Source organism: Gossypium hirsutum, chromosome A06 (genome assembly GCF_007990345.1).
Source record: "Gossypium hirsutum isolate 1008001.06 chromosome A06, Gossypium_hirsutum_v2.1, whole genome shotgun sequence".
Lineage (NCBI taxonomy): Eukaryota > Viridiplantae > Streptophyta > Magnoliopsida > Malvales > Malvaceae > Gossypium > Gossypium hirsutum.
In genome coordinates, this window is record NC_053429.1 from 90,661,628 (window position 1) to 90,680,501 (window position 18,874).

The 18,874-nt window shown below is 34.0% G+C and overlaps 1 non-coding gene across 1 annotated transcript; it reads left to right on the top strand.

Moving 5' to 3' along the window:
• Positions 1 to 17,307: 17,307 nt before the first annotated feature.
• LOC121231020 (small nucleolar RNA R71) lies at positions 17,308 to 17,414 on the top strand. Its single transcript, XR_005929089.1, has one exon. It is a non-coding gene; the product is annotated as a small nucleolar RNA R71 (small nucleolar RNA).
• Positions 17,415 to 18,874: the final 1,460 nt, after the last annotated feature.

Genomic DNA, 18,874 nt, shown 5'->3' on the forward strand with positions numbered 1-18,874 from the left:
CTTACTTCAGTATATAATCTAAACGAGTCCATAATCCCGTAAAAGAATCAAAGTGAGCATTTGATTCAAAGAATTAGAAGGATTACCATGTCGTTTACAATTCGAATTAGGGAAATGGTTAGTTTTGACTATCGGAATAGTTGAATCCACAAGTAGAGATATAGATGTATGCATTGGAAGAATGAAACATTGGACTAAACCTAAGATAAATTAATTATGAATCTGTTTGTGAATTAATTCACTTGTGATGTTCATGGTGTGATTTACCTAAATCCTGAATTAGTCACTAACCATGCGTATGTAACTCATATGCTTTGATATAAATGAAGGCTTATGCTTTAAAGATGATCGAGTCCATAACTTGTATGTTGGGTAAATGGCTTGTGTATGTCATAACTTTATTAGCAAAAATGGAATTCATAGCTCGATTAAAGAGTCAACGATATCTTCTCATCAATATTGCATGGATTGATAAATATGAAACGTGGCCATGGGTTGCTTGTTTGAAAATAAACAATTATTATAATATTTGTTGACAGTGATCATATTAATCATTGAGAAGACACAATGGTGGCAATGAGATTGTTGGATGGCTGGTACACCCCGTGGCGCAGTGGGAAAAAATATTTCGGTAATTATCAACCATGGATCCATGTACGAGGAACGAATCAAGTTGAAACAAAGGTCGAAAATATACCTTTTTCAACTAAATAAGTGACAAACAATGTTATTGATAAGATCCCTTTTGGAGATGTCAATTCCAAGCCACAACAATAACGTCTCGGCCTCTGTGTAATCCATCCAATCAAAGAAGGAACAATAAAGTTCTCTTGAACTTTTTAGAGTAAATTTTCAAGAATGACAGCTAGACCTTTTTTATTTGTGTTCTTGGTAACCCTAACACATTAGGGATTCATATTACTTTTATTTTTTTCTTTGATATCACATATTAGGAAAAAATCAAGATTGCTCCCTTATTTTTAGAGAAACAAATGGAAAGTCAGAATAAAAAATATATTATATACAAAAGAATATCAATTTCCATATCCTTTTATATTTTGACTGAAATTATTATAACTGTTTATATTAATAATTTAAGTAAACTATATTCAATTAATATTTTCTATGAATCAAATTTATATATTAATTTTATCCATGTTCTCTATTTGTGTACAACAAGCTTGTACATTGTTCAATATTTAACTATCAAATTAAATTAATTCAATAATTAAGTTAATTCATGTGACAGCTAAATACAATATCAAATGTATTTGGATTCTGCTCGCTTCAACTATAGGGTGTGACCCTATAGGCTATTTTAACGTTAGTAGTAATACTAGAACATTTCTAATATTACAAGCAATGTGTGGCCTATAGCAATGCATCATTGCTACCCAAGTTGCAAGAAGTTGTGATTCGACATAACCTTTCTGTGATAATCTTTTTCATGTATTATATCCTTTTATCCTTAATATGTAGATTGGACACAAGTCATGGAATAATCACACTTGTATAGTCCAATCTTATATTTCTTGATATTTTAAGTAGAGATATCTCATATCAATTTGTTCAGCGGTGATGGAACAGTGGTTTTGAGACCACAAATTTTTGTCGTGTCGACTCATAAATATTATTTATAGAATAATTATAGAGTTATTAAAGTCAAAGTAATATTTGGTTAGGTAATTTTATTGTTTGGATAGCTAATTAAAGATAAAGGACTAAATTGTAAAAGGAGCAAAACTTATTAATCAATGCATTTGGATGATTTAATGACCTAATTAATAAATGTGGGAGGACCAATAGGGAAATTAGTTCTTATTTTAGATAGTGGATGGTAATGGGGTTTAATTTAAAGAAAAAATGAATGAAAATTAAGTGTAATGGCAATTTTGTAATTAGAACAAAAATTAAAACAAAATTAAGTAAAGAATAAAAACTTTCTTCTTCATTTTATCTTCAACCTTGCTGAAATACCATGGAAATATAGCTTGGAGAATTGGCATGTGAGTGATTTCTATACTCGTTTCTTGTCATTTTTATGTTTTTGAGATCGTTACACTAGCTCTAGCTAGCCTATACCTTTGTTTTTGAATCTGTTGAAAATTTTAGAAGTTTTCATTGATGTATCTTGAATGTTTGTGATGTTAGTTATATGTTTGAAGCTTTGAATCTTTGATTTTGTTTTTTGATTGTTTTGTAAAGTGATTTTAGTTAGTTTTATACTAAATGATGAAATTGTTTAAATGCTAAAAGTACAAGGGTTGTTGGTGAATAAGAGGTGTTTTGTGGACTATTTTAGGGCTTAGAATATTCAACTATAATCTGATCTTGAAGAAAAATTTTACTTTGACAATTTTCGGGTTAATAGACTAAATTGCAAAAGTTGTAAAAGTTAGGGTGTAACAACCCGTTTTTGGGTCAAATGAGAACAGTAGTTTTGTGATCATAAATCCAAAGTAGAAATATTTATTTTATTATTCCTTTAAGGTCTACAACATGATAGAATAATTGTGTGAAAATTTCGTTAAAAAATTTATCGATTGAGTGCTCAATTCGACTAGAAGGACTAAATTGCAATAGCTGCAAAACTTGAATTCTATAAGTTAAAGGTGTCTAATTGTTACGAACTTTTAATTAGAGGTCCTTAAATGGAAATTAGACCATTATTCCTTAAGATGCACAAAAATGGACATGGTTAGGTGAAATTTCAAAATTATGCATTAAGGGTATTTTAGTAATTGGCTAATGAGGACAAAATTAACTAAATAAAAGATGCCCATCTTCTCAATTTCATCCTCCCATAACTGAAATTCACAAGGAGTCCCATAGCTAGGGTTTTGGCTATTTTCAAGCTCGATTGTAAGTCCGTTCTTGCCCCGTTTTTAATGATTTCTATGTTTTTGAAGTTATCTTAACCTAATCTAGTCTTTCCAAGGACTAATTTGAAGAAGGATTAAAATCTAAAATTTGAACCATGTTGAATATGCTTGTATTTTGATGTTTGATGGTAGAAAATGCATTTTGTTGTTTTTTAAACGACTTTTGTAAAGTGATTTTCGGCAAAAATGTCAAATAGAGACTTATTTGTAAAAGTCTATAAAATATGTAGAAAAGTGTGAATAAATGAAAAATATGGGCCGTTATGAGTACAAACAACAATCGACTAGGCTTGGGTTGTGATGAAATTTAATGAAATTCATTTTACGAGCCTAGGGACTAAATTGTAAAATTTTGAAAAATTAAGGGCAAAAATGTAAATTTTGCCATAATATATTTTTGGGCTGAATTGAATAATGTGATGATTAAATAAGTTAAATGTGGTATTATAGATCAAGAAAAACAAAGTTCGGGTTTAGATTGAGGGAAAACTAAAGTAATTAACGAATAGATCTCTTTGGCCATTTTTGTAACCAAGGTAAGTTCGTATGTTAAATAAGCTTTATTATAACTGTATTTTAATTGCTTTAATACTTCATGAATTGCGTAAATGACTTTACAAACACGTTCGACGATGTTTTGGCAAGCAAGAAATTGAGAGCGAGTATATATGTGTTATGAGATAGAGGTAGCGATGGCTACATATGTGACACATTGTGTGCAAAGTTTTCCCGAGTATCTGATATTAATATTCTGAGTGGTTAATTGGGTATAATGATGATGAGACTAAGTACAAAATTATTACGAGATGGTATAGTTATGTACTTAAAGCTTATGATTATTAATTCGTGAAATGACGATTTCAAGGTAAGTTGTGATGGAAGGGAACTATGATCTTGAGATTTTGGTAAATTGCATTGTCTTATGTTAAATTACTTGTATGTTAATGTATGGTAAAGTTAGCTTATTTCTTTCATACGAGCTTACTAAGCTATATAGCTTATTCCGTTTTATTTTCCATGTTTTATAGTGTCACTAAGCTAGCTTGGGTTGGAGATTGTCGGAGCTCGCATCACACTATCAAACTTTTATTTTAGGTACCGATGATTTTAAACATTTTGAGAATATGACATGTATAGGGACTTGGTCATTTCGTTATATGTGTCATCATGATTTTAGCCAAATGCATTGGCTTGTAATTGTCAAAGGCTTGGTTTGGTATTTGGCCATTTAAATTGCCTGATTTTGATTAAATTGGTTGTAAGCTTAAGTATATTCATACATGTGAAAATATCTCATTTACGATGTGGTCTATAAATGATTGATGAATGGTTGAATGTGACCTAATGGTTGTGTTGTTGAATGGTTAAGATTGGCTCATTGTTATACTAGGAAATATAAGAAGAATTATGCATGATAAAAGTATTTGTGTTGGTTCTTGTGGATGTGAATTTGGTATGATTTGGTTTGATAGAATATGATGTTGTAAGTATGTTATGTGTGATAATGAAATGATAGGTTCTAACCTTGATTTTGGATGTTTGGTTGCCTAATTATATCATGATCTATGCCATTGAACTTGTATGTGTAGGCGAAAATGAGGGTGACAAATGGCTTGGTAAATAGCCTTTATTTTGTCCACAGGGGTAGACACATGGGTGTGTGTCTAGGCTGTGTGTGATACACGGCTTGCCCCACAGGCATGTGTTTCGGCCATGTGCCCCCTGCACCTTGATTTTGAGAAACAGAATGCTCAGAATTGAGTACATGGGCAGAGACACGGGTGTGTGTCTCAGCCGTGTGAGGGACACGGCCTTAAGCACGGGTATGTGTCTCGACCGTGTGATGTCAGCACCTATTTTATGAAAATTTAATTAACCACACGGCCTAGCACATAGGCGTGTGACTTGGCCGTGTGACTTCAATTTGTTTATGAGTTACAAGTTAGAGAGTTACAAGGGTTAAGGACCCGGACGTGTCCCAAACCACACGGGCGTGTGACCCTTGTTCATAGCAAAAATTTTCTAAGTTTTGTAAAATTTTCCTAAGTGCTCGATTTAGTCCCAAACCACTGCCAAAGCATGTTTTGGGCCTCGTTGGCTCGTATTAGTGACTTTATGATTGAATACAAATGGTTTTAATTTGGATGTAAATTTATGACTCGGAATTGTATGTTTACTTGCGATTTAAGTCTGGTAATGCCTCATATCCTGTTTTGGCGTTGAATACAGCTAAGGGTTGTTACATTTAGTGGTATCAGAGCTATGGTTTAGTCGATTTTCAGACTAACATAGCGTGTGTGAGAGTCTAGCTATACATGCCATATATAATTTTTGATAGTGTGACGACTCCTAACAATTTTAATTGTGCTTTCATCTAGTAAATGGATCCTAACTAAGAGGTAGCTGATGATGTTGAAAGTAATGCGCCGGTTCCCGCCCAAGGGACCGCACCATCTAAAAGTAGACCAGTAACGGTTAGTCAGGAAGAAGAGGCTAGGGAAGCCTTCTTCCAAAGGATGAATGAGTGGTTTGCCGAGTTTGTTTGAACAAATTCAGCTACCCAACATCCTCCACCCCCACCTAACCCTCAACCGGTTTCCGTAGGTCCCCAAGGTGTGGAATTGTTAAGATTGAACAAGTCTCTAGTTAATAAGATTCGGAAACAAGGGGCTAAATAATTTAGAGCCAATGTTGACGATGATCCTGAGAGGGCAGAGTTTTGGCTTGAGAACTCTATCAAGGTATTTGATGAGCTTTCTACAACACCCTCAAATAGGGCCTAGTCGAAATGGTGGTTTCGAGACCACAAATCTGACATCAAAATATTTACTTTATGATTATTATGAGGCCTAGAATATGAGTATATGTATGTGTTAAAGTTTCATGAAGAAATTCTTTAGGTAAGGTGTTCAATTGGAAATTAGGGACTAAATTGAATAAATTGCAAAACTTGATTTCTAGAAGAAATTTGTATGAAATTGTTTTGGGTTATGAATTAGAAGGTCTTGGAGAGCAATTTTCCCAATTTCTAAGTTTTTGGACAAAAATGGGCTTGCATGGTTAAAATTTTAAAGAAAGGGCATGAGGGCATTTTGGTCATTTGGCTTTTTAATGAATTAAAATGGGAAAAATCAAGACAAAATAAGCCATTCTTCTTCTCCATGCTCCCGAAATTCTCTTGTCACCATAGCTAGGGTTTTCAAGCTTTCCAAGCACAATAGTAAGTGCTCTCAAGCCCCGTTATTCATGCTCTATGTATTTTTGAAATCCCGGTAGCTTGCTCTCTCCATTTCTACCCATATTTCATGCTAGTGTTCATGTTTAAAAATTTACCCATGCATGAGTTGCTTGTATTTTGATGGATTATGGAGGAATATGAAAGATGAATGTGTAACAGCCAAATTTTTCAGTGGTGTCGGAAACAGTGATTCGAGATCACTAAATCCGACGAGTAAGTTTAGAAATTTTAACAAATAATAATTATAGGCCAAGCGCGAACTTAAAAGAATTATTTTTAATTAGTGAATTTGGCGATTTTAAAAGAATTAATCAGGTAAATTGGGTTGAAAACAAGGTATCGAGACCCCAGATTCATAAACTGAGCCATAAATATTTTTATAAATATTTATGGAGTGTTATTAAGTTAGTATTAAAGTTTCGTTAGAAAATTTTAACATTTGGTTAGTCAATTAATTAGAAAGGACTAAGTTGAAAATAATGCGAAATTTATTAAATTGTGATTAAATAGTTTAAGTGATTAAAAAAGAGGGATTTAAAAGGCAATTGGACCCAAATTGTATGGGCTGGACAGTTGGGCAAGAAAATCAGCAAAAAAAGACAAGGAGAAACAAGGGCAAAATGGGAAATTTTGCAAATTAAACATATAAAACAAGACAAAATTGAAAATCCTGGAGATATCATCATTTTTCTTCAGCAAAAACGCCATGGGAGGTCTGAAAGCTGCTGGTTTTTCATACTTTGACATATGTGAGTTCAATTCTTGCCCTTTTCTTTGAGATTTTTATGTTTTTGTGACTTTTACAATTTGGTCCAAGTGTTTAATTCATTAGTTTTTTATTTTATGGACACAATTAAAAGCTATCATTGATAAGTGTTGGCTGTTTATGATGAAATAAAATGAATTTTAAGCTTTGATTTTGTTGTTTGATAATTTTATCAAGTAAATTCAATAGAAATTGATTTTAGGACGTAATTGTGAAAAAGTTGTGAATTAAGGTTTAGTGTTAAAATTCTGATTTTCAAAGGTTGTGTAATAGTTTAGAATGATGGAATAAAATGTTAATTGAGAAAAATTAGCTTAATAGATGGGCTAATTGAGCAAGGACTGAATTGTATTACCTGTGAAATTTAGAGGAAAAATGGTAATAAATATCTTGAACTAAAACAGCTTTGGACAGCAGCAGTAGGTTAACTTTGAAAAATCACCATAAATTGTAAAAATCCAATTAAGGATGAATAATATATAAAATTAAAGCTTATTGAGTCTAGTTTCTCATAGAAGAAACGGTGTAAGCAATTGAATTATAAATTATGATATATAATGAATTTTGTGAGACAAGATTAGGATGAATTCAGGTTCCCTGTTTTGACTTTGGAAAATCACCAAAAATTGGAAAAAATTAATTAGAGGATAAAATTTATATGCATAGAATCCTTAATGAGTCTATTTTCAATAGAAATCAACGAGAACATTATCTGAGTTCTGTACTGTGATATAATTAATTTTTAGTGAAGAGAGGTCAGAACTGTCAGATAGTGAAACAGGGGAAAATTAAATGAATAAACTGTACTAATTGGTTAAACCAAAAATTTTGAAAATTTTATGGTGGAATGATATGTGAGTCTAGTTTCAGGGAAAATTTGCGGATCTTAATTTGGATCTCTGTATCTCAAATTATAAATAATTGAGTGACTATGACTCGTGTGAACAGTTTGATGTGAGCATTAATAAGTAAATTGTGAAATCGTACTTACAAGAATGTTATATACATTAAGGATGTGGAATGGAGAGGAGGAGGAGGAAAATAAATGATATATGTTTATCAGAAAACAGTATGAGAACAATACAAATCATGACATGTATATATATGACTAGTTTCAATATGATGCTTGTTGGGTATGAAGTTGGATTGAAATGTCTAAGGCAAGTGTTTTATTCTGCGCATCTGAAATGTGGTATTTTATAAAGATATGATCTAGCTTTAAATATGAATGCTTGATGATTAAGCGAAAAATTTTATGAGAAATCAATTGAGTTCCGACTTGATTTTAATGTTCATGTTGGGCTTCGAGGGCCCAAATAAAGGTTGTTATATATATATGATCTCAGAAAGTGAATAGTAATGTTTTGATTAATCTGTAAATGTTCTGTATGTACTGGTAACTTGTAACACTCTGTAACCCTATTTCGACGACAGATACGGGTTAGGGGTGTTATAGTATGTGTATTAAACATCTTGTCCTAGTTGATTTTCATGAAAAACCCTTATAGGGACTATTTTGCAAAAGATGTAAATGTGTGGTAGAAATGAGAAAATAATGGAAAATGTGGGCTACCAAAAGAAGGAAAAGTGTTCGGCTAGGCTTGGGTAAGATAGAAAGTGCATGTGTTTCATTATATGAGCCTAGGGACTAAATCGTAAAAATATGAAAGGTTAGGGGCAAAACGGTCATTTGGACCGAGGGTAGATATTAAACTTGAAATGTATAATGTAGTGTATTAATGAGTTAATTTTGTTATTATAGACCCTGAGGAACAAATTCCGGAGTTTGATCGAGTTAAACGTAATGTTTCGGAATAACCGAAACACAACTCTGAAAGGAATACCAGGTAAGTTCGGATAACTTAAAGTAAACCCTTAATATGCATAATTGTATGATTTATGAATGCATGATGATTGCATTTATTATTGGCATGAAATATCATAAAAATGCATATTTGATGGTAACATGTGAAAAATATCTCGGATGAGTTTGACAAAGGGAATTCGATGGATAAACCCTCATTGATATGTGTAAAGAGATTCTGCATCTGTTGCAGTAAGGATTTAGCCCGGATGGGTAATCCGTGATCTCAAGTATGAAAAGGATCTAGCCCGGATGGGTGTTCCTTGAATGATCAAGCCTCCCGAAGAATATGTGTGCATTATGGATTTAACCCGGACGGGTAATCCGATTAGGGTCTGGATTTAGCCTGGACTGGTAATTTAGATTCGAGCTCATTAAGGGTGTTTGCCATTATAAGGGATTTATCTTGGACTGGTAATCCCGACATCACCTTATGAGTTTATGATATGGGGGATTTAGCCTAGACTGGTAATCCTGCCATGAGATGTGAACTTTGCGGGAGTGCATATATATGAAACGATCATTCGTAAGAATTGACAGATAATGAGTATTCCATCTAGATTTCTTAGAAATTCAACGGGATTAATATGATGTATGTCAATAAGATGATGAATGATGAGCTCATCTACATAAATTACATGATGCTTTGCTATGTCACTAACTCATTGATTGAGTGCATGTGATAGTGAATCATTTCATTATTGATGATTTCATGATTTAAATATGGATGTATGCTAATTACTCGATAAGTTTACTTTTTGGTTATTCGAGCTTACTAAGCATGTAAATGTTTACACCTTTTTTTTCCCTGTCTCGCAGAGGTCGAGGACTCGAAAGGATTGAAAGACGATTGGAAAGACAACACAAATCAGCTAGACAAGCTTTGGTATAAATACTTTGTTTGTTTTGTTCAATGGCATGTATAGTATTTTTAAGTATTTTGTTATATGTGTCATTTGATTTGCCAAATGAAGGCATGTAAAAATATGTTTATCCCTTTGTATATAGCCACGAAAATTGGCTTAATTGAAGTAGGCTATGACCTATGAATTTATGCATTGTTTTATTTACAAGTGAGGGGCCGTTACCAATTGGTAATGAGTCACATGAACGAGCCAATTTCGGACGAATTATAGTGACATGGGAACCCATAAACACTAAATGGGAAATAACCTATCATGTATGAAACCAATGATATGAGGTTTCCATGCATCTAGTTTAATCAAGATTATTTACAAGTGTATAATTGTGTTTTACTTTAAATTTGGTAACCACTAAGCACAAGTAGTAGAAAGGGGTGACTAAAGGCTTAGGAAATAGCCTATTAGAGTTCAATTGGTTAGACACACGGGCATTGAGTGTTGCCATTTTATTTGTTATTGAGTGTTGCCATTTTACTAAATTTGGCTTCAAGAATCTCTAAGTTTATTAAAAGAAACTTACTATAGACCAATTACAATAGGAATTAGGGTATTCTATTTTTAGAATTCAATTTTCAAGCAACTATCCTAAGCTAAAATCACCTAATCCACTATCACAATTTTCTAGATTTATTGAAGAATTAATCTCCTCATCGAACGTCATAGACAAACATATACTCTGCACAGTCTAGGCAGTCTGGGAAATTTTGTCTCATGGTAGAATGAATGACAAAATGAACAAAAAATACTAAAATGAACATACTTAACTAAATATCTAATGTAGCTTGCACAACACACCCCCAAACCTAAAGGATGCATTATCCTCAATGTAGGAATTGGTAAGAATCATAAAGGCAAAAACATATATATACAGAAAATGATATGAAAAAAATTATGAATGCATGATGTAATAAAAGAAAAAGACAAACAAATGGTAAAGAAAAAAATTAAATGCTTGTAGCTAAGTTTTCATGGTTACTTTAATTTATGCGGGTGGATTTGTGTGCACCATGCTTGTAGAATAACTTTTGTTTCAACGCATTAAGTGACACTTCCTTCTCCTTATCACCAGATTTGGTGAGATCATTAATGAGCTAATTAATCTCCCAATCTTGTGTAGAAACAGGTCAATCGATGGAGGTAGGACAGTAGAAGTGCTATCCATTGGTGGTGTAGGAGTTAGAGTTGCTTCTGCACCTTCCTTATTATCAGTCTTAATATTGACTGATTCAATCTTTTCTTCTTCCACAGGTTCCTCTATTTCTTGTCTTTTAGTAGCAGGAAGTGTGGGGATAGGGTTTGTCACATCGGCCTCTATTTTACATTCACTTTCTTTTTTATCTACATACAGTTCCTTGGGAAAGTTAGGAAACGCAGGCATAGGCTTGGTGACGTTCTTTTGAAGGGACCTCTTTATGGCAACATCTCTCCTTTACACATAGGCTCAGAATATGGGCATTTGTTCTTGTGTTTGTATAGGCCTAGAATATAGGCATTTGTTCTTGTGTTTGTGCCAAGTCTGTAGCAATTCACAGTTGTTGAGTGTCAAATAGATTGAGTTACTTGTGTAACTTCTCGAAGAAGCTGAGCACTTACTGCTCAAAGATGTTGTTAGTAGTAAAGGGTGGTGCTGTGGCACAGATTAGGGTAGAAGAGGTAGTGCAAGAACTAGGAGGTTGGTGCTGCGACAAATCTTACTTTGAAATCTTCATAACAATTTGCTTCGTAATAGCCTCTTTGTTTGGGGTGACATCTTCATTGGCCTTGATAGAGACACACACTGGCACAATGTGATGATAATAGAGGGAAAATTAAGGCTCTATGCATTCTTCTGGGCGCACTGGCAGACTTCTTTGAATATGATTTTTCCACATTTATCTTCCTCCCTTTTATGATGGAATAGAGTAGTAACATCCACTCCTTAGAAATCGTGGAGTTATAAGTTGAAAGAATTAAGCGTGTCTTAAGGAAGTGGTACCAAACCCTACAGTTGGGTTTCAAAGAGGCCCTTTCCACAGTGTAACAGTCCTATCATGAAATTGTCCACTTAGTACCTTCTATACACAAGTCTTGAAGAACTTGAGTTAGACCATCAATAGTGATTGTAGCAGTAAACTGGTTATGCTCATCTTGAACAGTAGAAAGGCCGTACTGCGCATTGATGGTATCTTCATCAAAGAACACTGAAGCTCCTATCACATAAATAAAAGCATTGTTAGGAGAAGTAAGGTGAACGTATAACTCATGAACCACCTTTGCCAAAACATCCTCTGGATGCAGATAGAAAATTTACCATTCATGCTATTCTACCATAGAAGAAATAGACTTATCATACCTATAAAGGTTCCGTCTTGAAAAAGGAAGCCTTTTTCCAAGCAAAAAGGATGCTTGGAGATATTGTGCATGTACCAGTCTTCTGCTGCTCGGTTGAAAAAAATGCGTTGTGGCGTAGCAGATGGTTGTGGAGTAAAATGTATGGCCATTAGGGGAAGGTAGAGTAAATGGTAGACAAAAAAAGGCGAAAACTTGTAGGAGTAGAAGAAACACAAGTAAGTTTGAAGTGAAATAAAACTTAGGTTAACTGTAAAAGAAATTGAAATGATTAAGGTAAAAGAAAAGTAAAACGATGGAAAAGTGATGGTGTGACGTGGGCGAGTGGATGAGCGGTAATAATTGCCTGTCTATGGTGTTATAGAAAATTGGAAGGAAAGTACAAATATGATTGGTGGGTAAATAGTAGGGAAAATTCCAATGGGTTAACGGGTAACTTATGAAGCCCTACCTTTCTTCTTCCAATAAGAAACAAACATACCTGCAAAACAAAAGGAATATAATTTATTAAACTAAGCAAATGAAAGAACTAATAAAAATTTAAATTGGAGAAAAATAAAGCAAAAAAAATATCAAAATACATAAATTAAACATCTTGGAAATCAATGAACTATTTATCTTAAGTCACAGGAACACCCTAGTAATGCTTCAGGCATTGTCTATTAACTTTGAATGTAGTCCCAATCCTTATATCTTTGACATCCACAGCTCCATGAGGGTATACATGGGCTACTTTAAAAGGTCCTAACTAGCGAGATTTTAATTTACCAGGGAATAATTTGAACCTAGAGTTGAACAACAACACCTGTTGTCCTAGTTCAAATTGTCATGGCATAATCATGTTTTCATGCCAATGCTTAGTCTTCTCCTTGTACAGTCTAGCATTCTCATATGCTTCAGCTTAAAATTTTTCCATTTCATTCAGCTTTAATAACCTTTTATGGCCAACAATGATCCACTCTATATTTAGCTTCTTAATGGCCAAAATGCTTTATGTTTTAGCTCAACAAGTAGGTGACATAGCTTCCCATAAATAAGCTTAAAAGGTGACATCTCCAATGGCATTTTGAATACAGTATGATAAGCCCACAAAGCTTCATCCAATCAGGATGACCAGTCCTTGTGAGTTGGGTTCATCACTTTTTCTAAGATCTGCTTGATTTCTCTGTTAGAAATTTTAGCCTATCCATTTATCTGGGGATGATATGCCGTGGAAATATTGTGTTTCACCCCATACTTATCCAATACATTAGCAACTAATTTGTAATCAAAATGAGAGCCTTCATCACTAATAATTAAGCGAGGTGTACCAAATCTTGTGAAGATATTTTTGTGCAAGAATTTCATCATTGACTTGGCATTATTACTTGGGAAAGCAACATCTTCAACCCACTTTAAGACATAATATATTACCACAAGTATGTATAAGTTGCCTGAAGAAGGTGGAAATGGACCCATAAAATCTAGTCCCCATACATCAAAAAACTAAATCTCTAGGATATTTTGTAGTGGCATTTCATGTTGCCTAGATAAATTACCCATTCTTTGACAACGGTCACATGCTAATAGAACACATGAGCTTCTTTGAATAGACTCAGCCAATAAAATCCAGATTGGAGAACCTTGGCAACAATTCTCATTCCTCTGAAATGTCCTCTATAAGGAGTGGTGTGACAATTTTGCAGGATGCTATGAATCTCATCATCAAAAACACAGTTCCGAATAATCTAGTTAGCGCAATGCTTGAATAGGAAAAGCTCATCCCAGTAGTAGTGCCTGGTGTCATGAAGAAATTTCTATCCTCTTTGGTTATTGAAATTAAGGGGCATCAACCTACTCACTAAGAAATTCACAATATCGGCATACCAAGGTAATGTCATGGCAAGCAGCAGTTGCTCATCTTGAAAATCTTCCTTAATAAGTTGAGCATTTCCATCTTCAAGTCCAGCTTCTAATCATGACAAGTGATTAGCCACTTGATTCACAGTCCCTTTTTTATCGCTGATTTCTAAATCAGATTCCTGTAGCAATAGTATCTACCGGTTCAACCTTGGCTTGGAATCCCTCTTGGTCACTAAATACTTGATAGTAGAGTGGTCTATGTAGACTGTGACCTTGGTACCAACTAGATAAGATTTGAATTTATCAAACGTGAATACCACAACCAATAACTCTTTTTCAGTGGTGGTATAATTAAGTTGCGCGTTGATCAGGGTCCTGCTTGCATAGTATATAGCATGAAATACCTTGTCCTTATTTTGCCCCAACACTACACCTATAACAAAGTCACTGGTGTCACACATAAGTTCAAATGGTAGTGTCCAATCTGGAGTTATCATAATGGTTGTTGTTACCAGACGCTTCTTTAATTCTTTGAAAGCTCATAAATAAAGTTCATCAAGATTGAAGGGTCTATTGTACTTTAGCAATGCACACAGAGTTTTGAATATTTTTGAGAAATCCTTAATAAATCTTCTATAAAACCCTACACGACCTATGAAACTCTAGATACCTTTTACATTGGTGGAAGGTGGCAATTTGTCCATCACCTCGATTTTTGCTTTGTCAACTGCAATCCATTGTCTTCACAAACCATGAAATGTAATTTTTCCCAACTTAAAACTAGATTTGTTTCTTCACAATGACAAATAACCAACTCCAAATTTTTTAGGCAACCCTCAAAGGTATTTCCAAACAAAGAAAAATCATCCATGAAGACTTCAAGAAAATTTTCCACCATGTCAGTGAAAATTGCCATCATACAACGCTGAAATGTTGTCGAGGCATTAGACAACCTAAATGGCATTCGTCTAAACACAAAAGTTTCATATGGACAGGTGAAAGTGACCTTCTCTTGGTCATTGGGATCTATGGCGATCTAGTTATACCCTGAATAACCATCTAAGAAATAGTAGAAGGCTTTCCTAGCTAATCTATCCAATATTTGATCGATGAAAGGTAAGGGAAAATGGTTATTTTGAGTTGCCTTGTTAAGATTACAATAGTCCATGCATACTCTCTATCCCGTAACAATAAGAGTTGGTATGAGCTCATTGTTATCATTGCTAACAATTATGACACCTCTTTTCTTGGGTGCACATTGTGTATGACTTACCCACAAGCTATCAAAAATAGGGTATATAATCCCATCATCAAGCCATTTGATGATCTCATTCTTGACAACTTCCTTCATGATGGGGTTCAACCTTCTCTGCTGTTTAATAGAAGTGTTATGGTAATCCTCCAACAAAATTTTATGCATGTAGACAGCAGGGCTAATTCCCATGATGTCAAAAATTGTCCATCCTAATGGCTTCTTAGATTGCCGGAGAACATCTAACTATATGGTCTCTTGATCAGGTGTCAACTCTGTAGAGATAACTTCTGGAAAAGTCTTGTTGTCTCCAAAATAGGCGTACTTTAAATGCAACGGTAGAGGCTTTAACTCCAATGTAAGATGTTCCTCTACAGAAGGTTTCAGAAGTTTGAAAGAACAATTTATAAATCCAAGGATTCAAACTTCTTGCATAGTCTATCCACAAGTTATTTGGTCTCCATAAGTTCACCAAGGTCTTCAAAAATTTCTACTTTACTTAACTTAAGTGAATTTTTTTCCTCATCAGACTTGCTGTGTCAAAATTTTGCAAACTCCTCCTCCACTATTGTTTCTATTAATCCATTGGCACGACATTTCTCATTTTCATCAACACATGTCAAGGCATCAAATACATTGAAGGTGATTTGCTGATCAATTCACCTTTTTGTACATCAATAAGAGTTTTTCCTATAGCTAGAAAGCATTTTCCAAGAATAATTGACACATCTTTTTCAGCTTCACATTCTAAAATATTGAAATTGACTAGAAAAATAAACTTTTATACTCTTACCAGCACGTCTTCAATTTTACCTTTCAGATGTGCGTAAGATCGATCAGCTAGCTACAGTGTGACTGTTGTGAATCTTGCCTTCCCAATTCCTAGTTTCCTAATGACAAACATATGTGTTAAATTTATACTTGCTCTTAAATTACATAATGCCTTACCAACATAATGATTTCCAATAGAATAAGGGATAGTAAAACTCCCTAGGTCCTTTAACTTTGGAGGCAATTTGTTCATCAGCATTGTTGTGCACCCTTCAGTGAGAGCAACAATTTTGAATTCTTCTAATCACTTCCTTGACAATATATTTTTCATTGATTTCACATAATTGGACATTTTCTCCAAAGCTTCTACTAATGGTATATTGATATGGAGTTGCTTCAAGACATCCAAAAATTTCTTAAACTAAAAATCCTACTTGGAATTCTAGAATCGCTGAAGAAAAGGTGGAGGTAGCCTTCCTTCAAGTTGCTGATATTGTTTTGTTGTGGCATTTTTATTGACAACATGATTTGATTTTATTCCAACATTCTTTTTTTTAGTGCTTTCAGTTATAGGAGGCTTCTTAAATTGTTCTGAGTTTTTTATGGTGGAGATCTGAAATGTCCTCGTTTGTAATAACATCTTTAACCACTTTATTTAGTTGATATTTAGTTGAGTCCCACTACTAAGAGTGATTTCCTTTGCAATTCTCTTTCCGTTGTGATCTTGGATTTTTGGTATCACTTGGCAATGCTCTCTATGGTCTTGAATTTAAAACATTTGCAATTTGCCCTACTCGATTCTCAATAGCTTGGAGGGATACAACTTGACTCTAAATCACAGCGTCATTCTTGGCCATATATTCTTTCAACAAAGCTTCAATAGATGAAGAAGATGATACTAAACCTTGTTGAACATTTTGCCATGACATATGTTGACTATAACCAAGCAGTGCACTGGGTGCATTCTGTTACTCCTTGATTATTCCAACTGAAATTTAAATGTTGCTTCCACCCTGGATTGTAGGTGTTGGAATAGGGTTTATTACTCTGATTGAAATTACTTATGTAATATATCGTTGCTGGATTTGATGAGTATTCGTCAAAAACATAGTCTTCACCAAAATATACACATGATAGCTCAACTGATTTCATCTCCTGAATTGCAATTAGTTTCTTCATTGTCTTGATCATATTAGCTAAAGATGATACTTGAGCTATTAATGAAGTGATTGGATCGAGCTCCATGGTACCAGCAGCTCTCTTGCTCGTCCCAACTTGAGTAGTAGGATATTGATAATCATTGTTGGCAATCTGCTACAAAATCTCATACGCTTCGTTATAGGATGTATCCAACAAAGTACCATTAGTAGAAGCATAAACTACCATCCTTGTTTACGCATTCAATCCATTATAAAATATTTTCATCTAAGTCTAGTGTTAGAATCTATGCATTGGACATTTCCGAAGTAATTCCTTAAATCTTTCCCAAGCTTCATATAATCTTTCATCTTCTTTTTCCTAAAAAGTTGTGATATCATTTCTCAATTCGGCTTTCATTTTTGGTAGATTATACCGTAGCAAAAACCTTTGGCAAAGATCATTCCAAGATGCCACTTCTCCGATGGTAAAGCATTCAGCCATGCTCTGGCACTATCTCTCAAGGAGTACGGAAACAATTTAAGCTTCAAGGCATCTTTAGGAACACTCTATAGTCTAAATAAATCACAGACTTCTAAGAAAATTCTTAAATGCAGTCTTGGATCTTCAGTAGACAATCCACTGAACTGTCTTACTGTTTCCAACATCTGAAACATCACTGTTTTCAACTCGAAATGCTCGGCTTGTATGTGCGGTCTGACTATCCCTGGATTCAAATAATATAGAATTGAAACAACATGCTTACAAATTGAACTATCTTAGTCATTGATCACATGATGAATAGGAACATTAATGTCCCAACCATTCGGATATAATGGGTCTTCCATATCAGGATCATTCCCGTTCCTAGCCATATATTGCAATTCTCATCTCCTTCTTCTCAAAGTTCTCTCGATCTTTGGGTTAAAAGGATATTTTTCGTTAGCAAGAATGCCTCTTCTCATATACTGATTGCAAATATCAAAAAATTATAAACAACTAAGTTAGATAAAACTAATGGAATTAGATAAGCAGTAACAAAACCAAATTTCACCAAATTGTCAATCCTCGGCAACGGCGCCAAAAACTTGTTGCGTGTAAATATAATGTATAAGTGTCCTAATATACACATTGAATCAAGTAATATAATGATAAATAAGATCATTTCCATAGGGATAAGATAGGAATAACTTGGTTAAGTTGCTATTATGAAGATCAGATAGGAATAACTTGGTTAAGTTGCTATTATGAAGTATGTGAATTACGCTAAGGCAAAACAATGATAGAAATGCAATGGTAGTCAAAGTAATGATGATGTGTGCAATATGTAAACAAATAAATATTTAGAAATATGCTATGGCAAAGATACCAAGACAATAGTGAGAGGGTCTATGCTGTTGAATGGAAAAGCAGGGATTACTACGAATCTACCCTTATAAACCAACAATGCCTAGGCAAATTCTTAATGAACTTACTGCTTAGAATGGATTTAAAATAGGTTGCTTCTTTTGAGAGCAAGACCTAAGGATACCTCACCTAAGGAAATATATGTTTATAGATCTCAGATGTGATTCCTAGTACTGATTACTCTTAACTTTATACAAACACTGCTCTGTGTTTAGAGATTTCTATGGGTATTCGGTCAAACACCCATTCGTATCAATCAATTGTGGTCCAACTAACCTAACCTTTTCAAAATTAGATTATGTTTATAAAAATACTATGCATTTATCTATGTTTTGAAACTGCATGCATTGAATTCGAAAGAACAAATTGAATGAAATAGTAAAATAAATTAGATCCAAGCTTCAACATTAATGGAAAACTAAAGTATCATACAATAATCCCAACTCGATGAGATTTAACTCATG